This window comes from Thermobia domestica, chromosome 10, assembly GCF_964235325.1.
Source record: "Thermobia domestica chromosome 10, izTheDome1.hap1.1, whole genome shotgun sequence".
Taxonomy (NCBI): domain Eukaryota; kingdom Metazoa; phylum Arthropoda; class Insecta; order Zygentoma; family Lepismatidae; genus Thermobia; species Thermobia domestica.
In genome coordinates this window covers 152,599,347-152,611,936 of record NC_137463.1, presented here as the reverse complement: position 1 = coordinate 152,611,936, position 12,590 = coordinate 152,599,347, and the positions used below count along the sequence as shown (strand labels likewise).

Sequence of the window (12,590 nt, the reverse complement as noted above, 5' to 3'; positions counted from 1 at the left end):
GAGAGCCATTTATTTCAGGAAAACTGCTCCTCATCACTTTAACAATCGCACAAGCAGTAAGGCTATATGCTCGGACAGCTCTTGCGTATGCGTGACCATTCAACATGTGGTTTACAGTCAGTTTACCGTAAACTGTAGCCCATAGGTCTTCCAAACCACTCCCTTCCATTATCTTTCCAATAGCACCCTTAAAAGACATTAATAGATGGAATCCTCCTAGCCTCAGAATAATTTTTGACACTTCACTGTACGGATTTGCTGACCCTACAATTTCAGCCGCCTTTAAAAATACAGGCACGACGTTGCTTCTGACATTGTTCTGCAGCATAACTGAGAGCAGAAAAAATTGTTGATGGATTGCTAGGATCCATGTTTATAAAGGGAATTCCTAATATATATGTATCCTCACAATCTTCTCTTCTACTCATTACGGAGGTCATGAATCCATTCCACCCAGGCTGCATATCTGCGCCTGCAATCGACAAAACATTCATTGGAAATATGGGGTGTACCGTTCGACATTCAATTCCTCTGGTCCACAAAAATATAGGAGAGCCCACTACGGTGACTTTTTTTGGCATACGAAAGAATACGAATAGTTTCAGGATTAAATGTTCCCAACGGAGTTCGCTTCACCTCCACTTCTGTTTTAACACATTTACTTGGTGTTATGCATTTTATCCCTCCCATCGCGTGGAATGTGTTTAATCCGTCTAGTGTTCGTACGTTAACATCTGCACTGTCAAATACGTATTGGATGAGTCCTTCATCATTTACCTTAGGCGATCCAGCATTTATGAGACTTCATGTATACCGATACTTCATTGTATGAGACGCAAACACTCATTGATGCTAGAAGATCAATAAGATGTTTTGATCCATATAACCTATGCAGTGTTAATCCCAAACCTGTTTGAATGGGAGATAAAAACGATCTTGGTCTCACAGCAGAAATTATTGCGTGATTTATTACCGCACATTTTCGTTCATTTTTCTTCGTATCTGGAGCTCCTTTCTTTTCTGTTACTCTTTTAGTAAAACATTTAAGAGTCTCTGGAACAAGATTTTCCCCTCCACTTCTGATCTCATCAACACTTGGATATTTCTGAAAATCGTACATCATTTTCTGTATATCCTCTCTAATAATGTCTGCAGCTACTAACACTATTCTCATACGCTCTGTTGCAGGATCTGTGTCTATCTCTGTACCACTGATCAATCAGTTTGTTAGATTTATCAGATAAACACAGAACCTTTTGTTGTCCTTTTATATTTGACATGAATAAACGATTCTTAAAATGTTCCTTAAGAAGGTTCTTCAAGTGTTTATCTGTGTATGTTTCCTGGAGACCGGAAAATTCCGTTAAAAGGTTCTGTAGTTCCTTTATTGTGTACTGGCATTCGTCACTATTCTCTATATGTTCACATAATCTAGAAAATGCTTCGTTCAACTCTGATTTTGGCCTACCAAACGACCCGTGATCATGTTTGGTAGTTCTACAAAAATGTCTGTAACAGTATTTGTGATACCTTGCTTCAGGAGCTATAAGGTCGCTAACACTGAGAAGCCTGGCCTTTACTTTTTGTCCCTAGGTATCGTTTCTTTCTTCACACTTTTCAGCATGTTTTCTCTTATTTCAATTGTCGTTACAATGTGAATAGGTTTTCTTCGGTTTGAAGGTGCCTTTGTGTCAATTTCTGCTGGTTTTGCACAAAGAAAACAATCTTTTCTAAAGTCGAATTTCACTTCCGAACTCCTCAAAACCGAAGATGTCATTGAAGATGGATTACTTTCGCATTTATCTGATTTTCTAATAGCAGCGTTAATACTCGAAGGTCGAGTATAATTTTGCCTGCATCTTTTATGAACTGTAATATTTTGTTTTCCTTCCAACTTTTCATGAAACCCATCGTTGAGCTTTAAGCTACTTTCAATAATCGTTTTCAGCCCCTTTTCAACTATTATGGGACCCATACACGTAAAAACATGCCTGAAGAAACAGCCCGACTAGCATGAAAAATGATAAAACCACAGGCAAGTTGATCGTGTATGGCCTCATGATGTTTTTGCCGTTCTTCATGCATTTTTACTGTGTATGTGCTCGTTCATGCAAGGTGGCGGTTTTATATCTTGGTTCGCTAATCACAACAGCGGAAGAAATCACATGACTCTCTCCTCCGTAATGCCAAGGTCGTTGAAGATGGATGATCTGCGTTACATGAGAAGGGATTCTATGCGTAAATCTATTCAGATATACAAAGAACTTCCGTGTTTGTGGAAGGTAAAATTAAAAAAAGACTATTGTGTGGAGAAGAATGTAAAGAATTCTGCATATGAAAAACTAGAAAAGCTGAGAGATTTTCAACTTGACGCCACACTTGATGGTGTTAAACGCAGGATAAACACATTGTGCTCCAAGTACAGAAGAAAACACAGTAAAGTAAGAACACAAAGTAAGAGAAAGCAAATTAAGTGGTTCTGCCGCTGATGAAATTTACATGCCGAAGTTGTGATACTACAGGGGTGTAGCCAGCAGGTTTATCTAGAGGGGGCGTCGTTTTTGAGGGGGGAGCTACAATGTACGAAGCCCAAAAACAGTGTTACAGCTAGAAATTTTGAGGTCTGAAAAAAAAAAACGGAAAATTTTGGTTTCCGTCCGAAAAACTAAAAACGCTGTTTTTAAAAGCTTTTTTCTCCATAAACATTATGTACCAGGTAGTTTTTATTATGCTTAACTAAGAGCTACTGACCCGGACCAAACGTTATACCTTTGTGCAAAACTATTTCAATTTAATCCCTTGTACACAGAACCTATCTACATAAGACTGATTTTCCAGCTCAAGTGGTAGTGTGTTGTTTTCGCATTTGGGAGGTCGTGGGTTCGGTTCCTGCTGCCAACTATCCTGACGGGTTTTCCAGGGTTTTCCTCACTCTCACCAGGCAAATGCCGGGATAGTACCTACTAAACAGGCCCTGGCCGATACCTTCCCAAATTATTTCCATTGTTATTGTTGTTGTTAGATATCCAGCATAAAATGGCCTCTAAACTGTATCTGGTGATTATTAATAAAAAAATTAAAAAAACAAAAAATTACTCAATTTCTTTATTTCCTGACAAAAAATATTTATTTATTATTCGTGACTAAAAACACCATAATTATTTTATTAACAGCTATATCTCACTTCCTCTTTCACACCAAGTGAAAAAAAAGCAAATTAAATCCAAACTGAAAAACTGAATAAAAATTTTTCACCATATTTTCCACCTGATAAAAAATGTTTTTTAAAACACTTTACAGCATATAAAAATATAATGTACTTACATATCAGTTTCCCACAGAGCACTTCACAGCCAGTGGACGTACATATTAGATCCAGAACGTCCAGTTTTAGTACATTGACTTATGCGTAACATCCATTGGTGGTCCATATTACGTTCGGCAATGGATATCCACATTCTGAACTTGAGTGGACGGTCCATTGGATGTCCATATTACGTTCAAAAGTGAATATCCATTTTCTGGATTTCAGTGGATGGTCCATTGGATGTCAATATTTAATCCACGAATGAAACGTCCACGGACCTACATGATCTGGATAAAAAAAGGGGCGTACGGAAAACAACATTCAATTGTTAGTGACGGCACATGCGCAGATCCTTGCACAGTGCTCTCTCAGCCGGTTTGAATTGAGTGGTTGATTAGAAGCGTAGAGATTTCAGTAATATTAATACTTTTAGTTCTATGTTGGAGTGAAGAAGGAAGAGAGAATAGGAACTGCGAAAAAGGTAAGATATGATGGGTGATTTGTTTATATAGATTTATTCCAGTGCACCATTTATTATACAACTGAAAGCTTTTTTGTATGTGGACAAAAGTAACTCATTATCAATTATAAATCAATTCTTAATTAAGAAGGAACAATTCAAGACGTGGATAGCTTCACTATTACGTCGACATGCCATTTCAAATCTTATATTCGGGTGTATTATAATAGGCTGGGGTAACGTAGATGGGCACATGGGAATTGGTAATATATATATATATATATATATATATATATATATATATATATATATATATATATATATATATATATATATATATATATCAGTGAATTCAGATGGTGAAGGGTTTAATAACACCCTCATATAAGATACTAGTGAGGTTCGTTCCTTCTGTACCAAAGCTCAGGACTCAATTCGACATTACTCGAGAAGACGGTTCTACCAAATTTTGACAGATTTCTTACATTCCCAGGTTAGATTAGAGTTTTGTATTTCTTTTAGCCCAGCATGCACAAAATGAGGAGCTCCATTACTACTTGCAGATTGACTTCAGGAGGGCTCAGTATGGGTTAACTACTGTATCGCCGGACCAATTTTAGAAAATTTACCAGATAAATTGGAGAGTTTCTTTTGGTTCGTGAGTAAAAGTAAGTTGAGGGTGATAGTTACCAAAATACTTGTCGTTAGTTATTTTTGATTGTAAGCTACACTATATATATGGGGGGCGGAAGGGACTATTTGGCGGTATATTTGTTATGATTTTTGGGAAAGGCAGTGCGTAAATGACAAGGTTGTGTCATATCGTGATTGAGTTTTATGAAGTTATACAAAAATGAGTGTCAGTTGTCGAAATTGTGTGAAAGGCATGGTCTACTAAACAGGCAAAAAGTTTATTGTGACTAGTGTAAACAAATTGAAGCTACAGAAAAGAAGAGGAACATTTAACCAAACTTAATCGAGTATAATCTAATTTAGTACATTTTGGTACTTTTTTGGATTGCATGTAATACCTCCCCCAAAGCTGTGCAACACATAAGGCGTGCATTTTATGAAATGAATTGTTTGATGAAATTGTTTTTCCACCATCCTCGTTTATGCGTATACTTATCGCCGCTGACGCGCCTGCTCCCTACGGACGCTGTTTCTGCTCTCCTGTTTTGACTCGGTTAGATGGCATTCGTGCTTTTTACAAATACGTCACACACAAATTAGCACAAATTAGTGTTTTATGGACTAGCTTTTATGCCATACGTTCACATCGTATTTCGAACAATAATCATTATCAAAGGGCCAATATCATAATTTTGGGTGAGAATCTAAACAATATTCCGTTTCTTATTTTCGTATTCTGGCAATACAGCAGTAATACCATAAGTATAAATACATTGCGGATGTGAGTTCCTCCGTGGCTAAGCAGTTGGCGTGCGAGACCCGAGTTCGATTACCGGCGAGAGCTCAGGTGGTTCGGATTCCACGTTAATCAGTAAGTTTACGTCTTATATAGCCTTACTGATGAACGGGACGTTAAACTCAACAGCAACGACATTGCGGATACCGGTTCTGAAAGACTGGCCTGAGCCTAATAAAAAAAATTACGGGTATGTGGCATAAAGCCTACAGTGCATGATGATGTACCAACTTGTGCTAGGTGACCAATAAAAAGCACGAATGCTATATTCCCGAATCAAGGCTGGGGCGCGGCAGGGAGGGCGTACGTCCGTAGGGAGCGGGCGTCTCAGCTACGAGAGTTATACGCTAAACGAGGATAGTGGAAAAACACATATACACATAAAATACTTCCACTATCACTCGAATTCATTTTAATATGGTGTGTACTGACAGTAATTACTCATATTCACACTTTCATTCCTTCACGAAATGTGTTTCCCATCATATTTTACCCATAAATTTTCTATTTGGTGGAATCGTTTGTTTGGATGAACCCCTCAATTCACATAGCGAGCGATAGCGGATAAAGGCGGGTTGTTAGAGCCCCGTAGGACACATTACTTTCTTGTTTTATTACAATTGAATGGGAGGCGAGTCAGTGTTCTGCACCCCTGCCGCTTGAATATGTTGATGCTATATGAAATGTTCTGGGAAGAATGTAGATAACAGCTCCATTATTATGTACATTTACATCAGGTTAGGTTAGGCCTAGTTTGTTTCAGAGTATAATGAGAGCTCTTGGACATTTTACACTTCTAGTTATCGCTTAAACGCTCTTCTCGCATAATTTCTCGTCTGCTCAGAGGAATGGGGTGAACATGTATTCGCCAAGCGGTGCTTAGTCTCATACAGCACAACCCAGTAATGTGTATCGTTAGATTTAAATAAGGAGAAGAAAAGTAAAAAAGAAATAATTTAAAGATGAAACCTTCCTCTCGCCCCAATCGACGATAGCACAAGTTCCTTGAGTCCACCTCTTTTCCTTCTTTTACCTTTCTTCTCTTCACCTGCTACCCCTTCCCCCTTCTAATCACTTATGCTCCGTCGTTTCGTAAATGAATGAAAATTATATTTTTGAGTTTTACGTCCCACGGTTATACCTGTTACGCTAAATGAGACGGTGGTGATGATGAGAAATGAATTAAATGGTGGAATGAAGAAAGTGGGAGGAAATGGGAGAACCCCGAGGAAACCCACGCACATGGTGTTTGTCCACCACAAAGTTCACTTGGCGGGAACAGGGTTTGAACCCGGGGCCATATGCACCAGAGGTGAACGCTCTACCACTGAGCCATCGTTTCGTAAAGTGAGAATTCTTCAAGTCAACTGAAGGCATTATTTTATAGTGAAGATACGCTTTCACAATACGATATACTAAAAACTTTTAGATGCAGTGTTTATCTACTTAAACATATCTGCAGATATTGTAATATAAGTACTGAAAATACTGCACAATAAAAACTGAAGATGCTGGATCATAGACACTCAGATGAAAGTAGTCGTCAAATTGTGTATTTCTATGTACTTGTTTTTTTATTTTATTTTAATTTTTTTTATTTATTTATTTTTTCCCCTGAGTTATTTTTTCTCTGTTCTGCCTGAAACGCTCCCGCATTTCAATACTTCAGTGTGTAACTTATCGTTACAATGATTAGAGAGAAACTCCTTTCATACCCTCCCCCTTTTCCGTATAGATTTTTTATCGTGTATTTAAGTATCAGCGCTTTGCCAAGAAACAGAAATGTCAGTTAATAAATAAACGTAAAAGGTCTATAGCATCATTTTTTTTTGTTTGTTTTTGGGGATCATAATAGTAAAGTTTATTATTTACAGTATCCTTTATATTTATTAAGTTGAAATAATTACTAGTAAATGCTAGCAGTGATATTTTTTCTTCGTCACATCTGCCACAGGTGGATAGAAGAAATGTCATTGGTTAAAGATTTTAGCTCTCAGATTTGTAGAAGCTGGGAGTAGGAGATATAGAAGCGTCTTTTCTTCGAATATCGGGGTTGGATTAACACGTACAATGTAACTATAGAAATTTTCAGTTTTCAAGTTTCGGCGTAAAAGGTATATCGACCAGATGAGGTTGAGTGGAAATTAGTAGCAATTCGGTGTGTAAGTGAAGACGAATAGTGTAATGACATCTATGCGTATTGATATCTTGCGAAACTTCATAAATACGTCCATATATTATTTAGTAACGTTATTATATTATATATTTACAGTATTTCCAATAACGAGGAAGATTTAGTAAGGAAAAAGTAATACAGGTTAACACATCCTATGTTTGTTTTTTTTTCATTATTTCGGTATTTTCCAGTTTTTTTGTTGTACTTTATTTTCATTCGAATTAAGTACTTTTTTCCTACTTTGTTTTCGTGTGAGAGAAAATTTTCATCTCCTTGTATACTTCATGGCGTTTGTCATGGTTCCTTCGGGGCAGAGGTGTGATGTGGAGGGACATGTGTGTGAGCTCACAGTAAGAAAGTTTAACGTTATTTTCCATCACCGATGGACTTGTACTAATAACTATCCGATTTAATTTTAAGCTTTCCTCCGGACATGTAATTTATTCCTATTTACTTAGTTCACCTTTTGATTAGAGTAATTTCTATTATTTAAATTTTCTTAAACTGGATTTTTTTTATTTTCCTTTCTATTATCTTTGCTTTTTAACCAACTTTTGGTGGTAACGAATAGAATTTTTTGTAAATTCCAATTCTGAAGGTCGTCTAGCGGAGACGAAATAACTAAGACGCAGTTACTAAGGGGGAACTTTCTAACGGTGGTCCTCCTTCGTATCTCTGCTTGGTCACAGACTTATAGCTGGTTTGAGGATGGTATAATCGGTCTGTATTGAGAGGACCATACGTTTTTGGGGTCTATGTCTAATTGTTTCGGTTTAAGTCAACAAATTGTTGTAAGTTTTGTAAGTCCATAGCACACCATCTCCAGAATTAAATGGCATTTGCGGTACTGTCCTAGTAGAAATGCAGTGTTAGGTTCATACGTGTAGCATGTTACCAGAGACACGCGTCTGAAATATAAAAAATTGTCAAAAATATTGCATCATCAATTTGGTTTTAATCTTAATATTTAAAGATTTGGTTTTAGTCTTAATATTTAAAGGCTAAATTGTAAGCTATAATGGACGTAGATAAAATTGTAATTGATTTCATAATTTCTTCTAAGACAGTTAATGAATTTTTTATCCAGGATAACACGGAAATAAAATTTACTTGAAAGAAAAGGGTCGGGTTGAAAATGGGCTGTAGTGTAATAATTTGACGTGCAATGACTCAAATATGTTTATCTCCTTTTTTTAAAAAAATAGTACAATTTTTATGTTGCACATTTAATGTGCGATAAATATATTTTCGTAGTAAATGGGCTCAATGTTAGATAGATAACATTTTTGAAGTCGATTACAAGTATCTACCTTATAACATTTTTCCTTTCAATTACACATAATATATCATGTCTTGCTCTAAATTAAAGTTAGAGGCAGCGCCGTAACTTATATTTTTTGGGGGGGAAAGCATTAATATTTGAGCCCCCTCCAAAAGATTGTTTTGGATTCCCCACAAAATTCGAAAATAGACCTCGTCTTCCCATCTTTCTCTTACTCTTTGTGGGCCCTCCAGCTCTCTGCAGGGCCCATTCCGTACATGACAAATTAACTAAAGGGACAATATTTACAAATGTCAAAGCCATAAGAATAAAGATTTCTGGGGCACTTAATAATATAGACATTTTTTACTGAAGTGGGCCCACGACACATTTTTGTTTTATCTACCTGTTGTGTGCTATTTTGTGTATGTAATGTAGTGAACCTGTTTGATGCTTCATTTATAATTACATGTATTACAGTATATGGAATAAAAAATTGTCTTAAAGTAGCCCCTCTCGAACGGCGGGAAGCTTCCCTGGAGGGTCAGTTGCCCTCCTTGCCCCCACACGTTACGGCCCTGGTTAGAGGCAAACAGGCATGATTACGTTAATTGCTGCAAAATTCTTTAGTTGCTGTTTTTACATTTTCTGGTTATAACTAGTTTAGATCTCATAGATTTGCAGATGTTAGAATGTCAAAATAATACACACAGACTCAAGTATAACACTTATTCTTCTTTCCACAGAATCCGTAGAAAAAGCTTGCGGGACAGTTACAGAGAAAAAGTGGAGACGATAATTCAGAAGCGGCTGCGACGAACGAAGGAGAGACAGGAGGGAAGAGAACAAAGGTTAGTTATGATTTATTGAGCAAGTATAGTTTTAAGTTATAAAATTCAACAAATTTCCAAAGTAGTAAAATGATATTACGGTTGTTTTAATGGATTGCGTAGAACATAAGGTAGACGAACAAGATAACGTACAGAATAGAAACTGAAGTTTAATGTACTCTGGCAACAAACTCTACGATACCAAGAAGCTGTGTTGTATTGAAGTAATAGTATACTTGCTTAGTTACCCGTTTAATTTAATTTTTAAAAAATATCAGGGTGTTTACTCAGTGTTCAACAAAACTTTTGAAAACAAAAATGATAGTTTCACCGAACAGCTTGATATTCATTTGTATTCATGCTACATAAGTAGTAGATTAAGATACGAAACTATAAATAAATACATAGAAATGTTTAAACCTTTTAGGATTTCCATTTTTTGAGTTAACCTGAGACTTTCACTCAAACAACTATTGCTTCCTTAATATCTGTCGTAGGATCAAGGTTCATACCTTGTTTCTTAAGGATAGAGGATACTTTGCAATGGTATTATTCGCTTGTCCGTATTATACACTAGAAACGGAAAAAAAACTGGGAGATTTTTTGGAAAAAAGAAATCGAAATTTTTGCGCCCTTCTGGCCCGGACCTGGGTACAGTCATGGTTCAAACGTCATTTTCTTCAGTACAACGAGCTCTTTCTAACAGTACCACTACATGTCCGTATCGTACACATCAACCGGAACAATCGAGACAATCGGAAATTTTTCAGAAAAACTCACCGCTTCGGATCCCTCCAAAAAACACTTGAGACCCTCGTACCCGACCTGGTTTCACATAGGGATCTCAAAAAGAATAAGAAATACCTAATGGTGCACGCAATCAGTATGCAAAGTTTCAATCTGATATCTTGAAAATTAAAGGCGTGAAAATTTTCTGAAATTTGTTTTATGAAAAATTTCACGCCCCTCCGCCCCCACTTGGTGTCGCCAAGTTCACCATCCGGTTTCAAAACGCATCTGGGGTGTTCTTTGGTCCATCCTAGACTTGACCAATAACAAAAAACGGCTTAAATATTTGTTATAGAACCTAAATAAGCGATCAAATACGATACTACGCCGTGGTAACAGAAGTTACCATAAAGCCTAAAAGGGTTAAGCTTTGGAAACAGAACGTCACTGTTGAGCTTCGCACTGCCGTCTCCTGTATATATATTATTTCGGAAAGGTGGGGATATATTCGTACTTACAGTATATATTTTTTCCGATATTTTAGAAAATCGGAAAACCTTTAACATTCTTCGATCTTACAATGGAATGAGAAAGCCTGTTTCTTAGATGGAACGACTTTTGGGAGTTAAACTTGAAATTTGAGATTCATTGTATTGTGCTTGAACAGAATAAAGTATGAAAAGGAAATACATTTTGTGGCCCAAGGCTGCAAGAAATAAAGTAGATTTTCAGAAACTTGAAACTGCCGCTAATAATACATTTTGTAATTTGTATTGATTAATTTATTTTTAGTTTAACGTCCGTTTCAGCAGCGAGGCTATATGAGACGTGGACCTACTGATTAACGTGGAATCCGAACCACGTGGGCTCCCGCCGGGAATCGAACCCGGGTCTCCCACGCCAAAGGCGCGTATGCAAACCGCTTAGCCACGAATGAGCTCATTTTTGTAATTTGTAGTTCAATTTGGAATTTGTAATTGTAACTTTGTATACCTTTGAGTCCCGTTTGTATAGTTTAAAGCCAAAAGGTCCCAAGTTGAATCCGTCATGTAATTTTTACTCTTTAAAGTTAAACATAAAGAACCTTACTTAACAGCAACCTCATAATCTGATTTTAATTTTGATTGGTGTGATGTTGATTATACCTAGAATTAATTTTCCCATTTACTTAATTTCAGAAAAAAGAGAAATGGAGCGCACGAAGAAAGAATCTCATGATATATCAGCGAGAAGATTAAAATTCACTTGCTTTTAAAAAATATTTATTTTAGTAACAATATTATGCGTTTATAATACATTTCATAATCAAGAATAAAACATGTATACGAAACTTTTAATATCATTGAGATGCGAAAGAAAATCGTATTACAATCTTATTCAATATATTAAAAAGACAAATATTGTGGAGCAGTATATGTAATTAGAGGTAATCCAATAAAGTATATTGTTATGTTATTCGTTTCTTTCTATGTTACGCCTTTCTTACTCTTTAATGTATATAGGTTCAATAATTTGTAACGTTCTCGGCCATTAATGGATGGCATGTTTTGATTGAAGTTAATGTTTCTCCTATGAGTATGATAATATGCAAAAAAAAAAAAAAAAAGGGGGGGGGGGGTTGTGTTCAAAAGTTTTGGTCATCATTTGTTTCAATATGAGAAGTGAAGCGTAGCTGTCTTGTCTGTTCTCAATACTAAGGGAAAGGGAGAACTGATATTTCCAAATGAATTTGAAACTTTAGAGTGAATCGAGGGAGGTTTTGGTTTGTGATATCTTTCTATGCATCTACAAAGATTGGAAGAGGATGCAGGTTTGAAGCTTTTTTAATCAACAAATTGTATTAACTGAAGCGTATGGGCAGAATACTTTACTTTATTAATTATATTTTGAGTTCTCATTTTCGGGAGATAAGGATGCATTATTATAAGGAAGAATTAATTCATGTAAAATTGGAACTAGATTTGCTATTGATACCGAATCTTCAAATAGTTTGACCTTTCAGTAGATAAAAATCGAAAACCAATTATTTTCGTGGAACACAGAACAAGAATTGTGACTGGAAAGGTACGAAATATTAAACGTATTAAAAATATTTCTCATTGTTTTTTTGTTTGCTCATAAAACTTTATAGTATAAATGTTGACGTGTGTATTTGTTGACTGATAGTAAAAATTGATGGAAGATGGCTTATTTAAATGTCACTTTGATATGGTAAAATTTAACCTATGTTAGAAATAGATTGATTCCAGCTAGTATGGCTTCTGTATCGGGCTTTAAGTGAATAATCCTTCTGTGGCAGTCCTTTAGAACATTCAGTGAAAGGCCATAATTGGTCCGTGTAGGAACCAAAAATAGTCACAATTTGTACGTTCAGGTTCCCATGATATCCACATATGGA

At 36.2% G+C, this 12,590-nt stretch overlaps 1 long non-coding RNA gene across 1 annotated transcript; it reads left to right on the top strand.

Moving 5' to 3' along the window:
* The first annotated feature begins 3,659 nt into the window (after positions 1-3,659).
* Positions 3,660-11,647, top strand: LOC145662776 (uncharacterized). Its single transcript, XR_014127103.1, has 3 exons — positions 3,660-3,788; positions 9,380-9,484; positions 11,371-11,647. It is a non-coding gene; the product is annotated as an uncharacterized LOC145662776 (long non-coding RNA).
* The last annotated feature ends 943 nt before the right edge of the window (positions 11,648-12,590 follow it).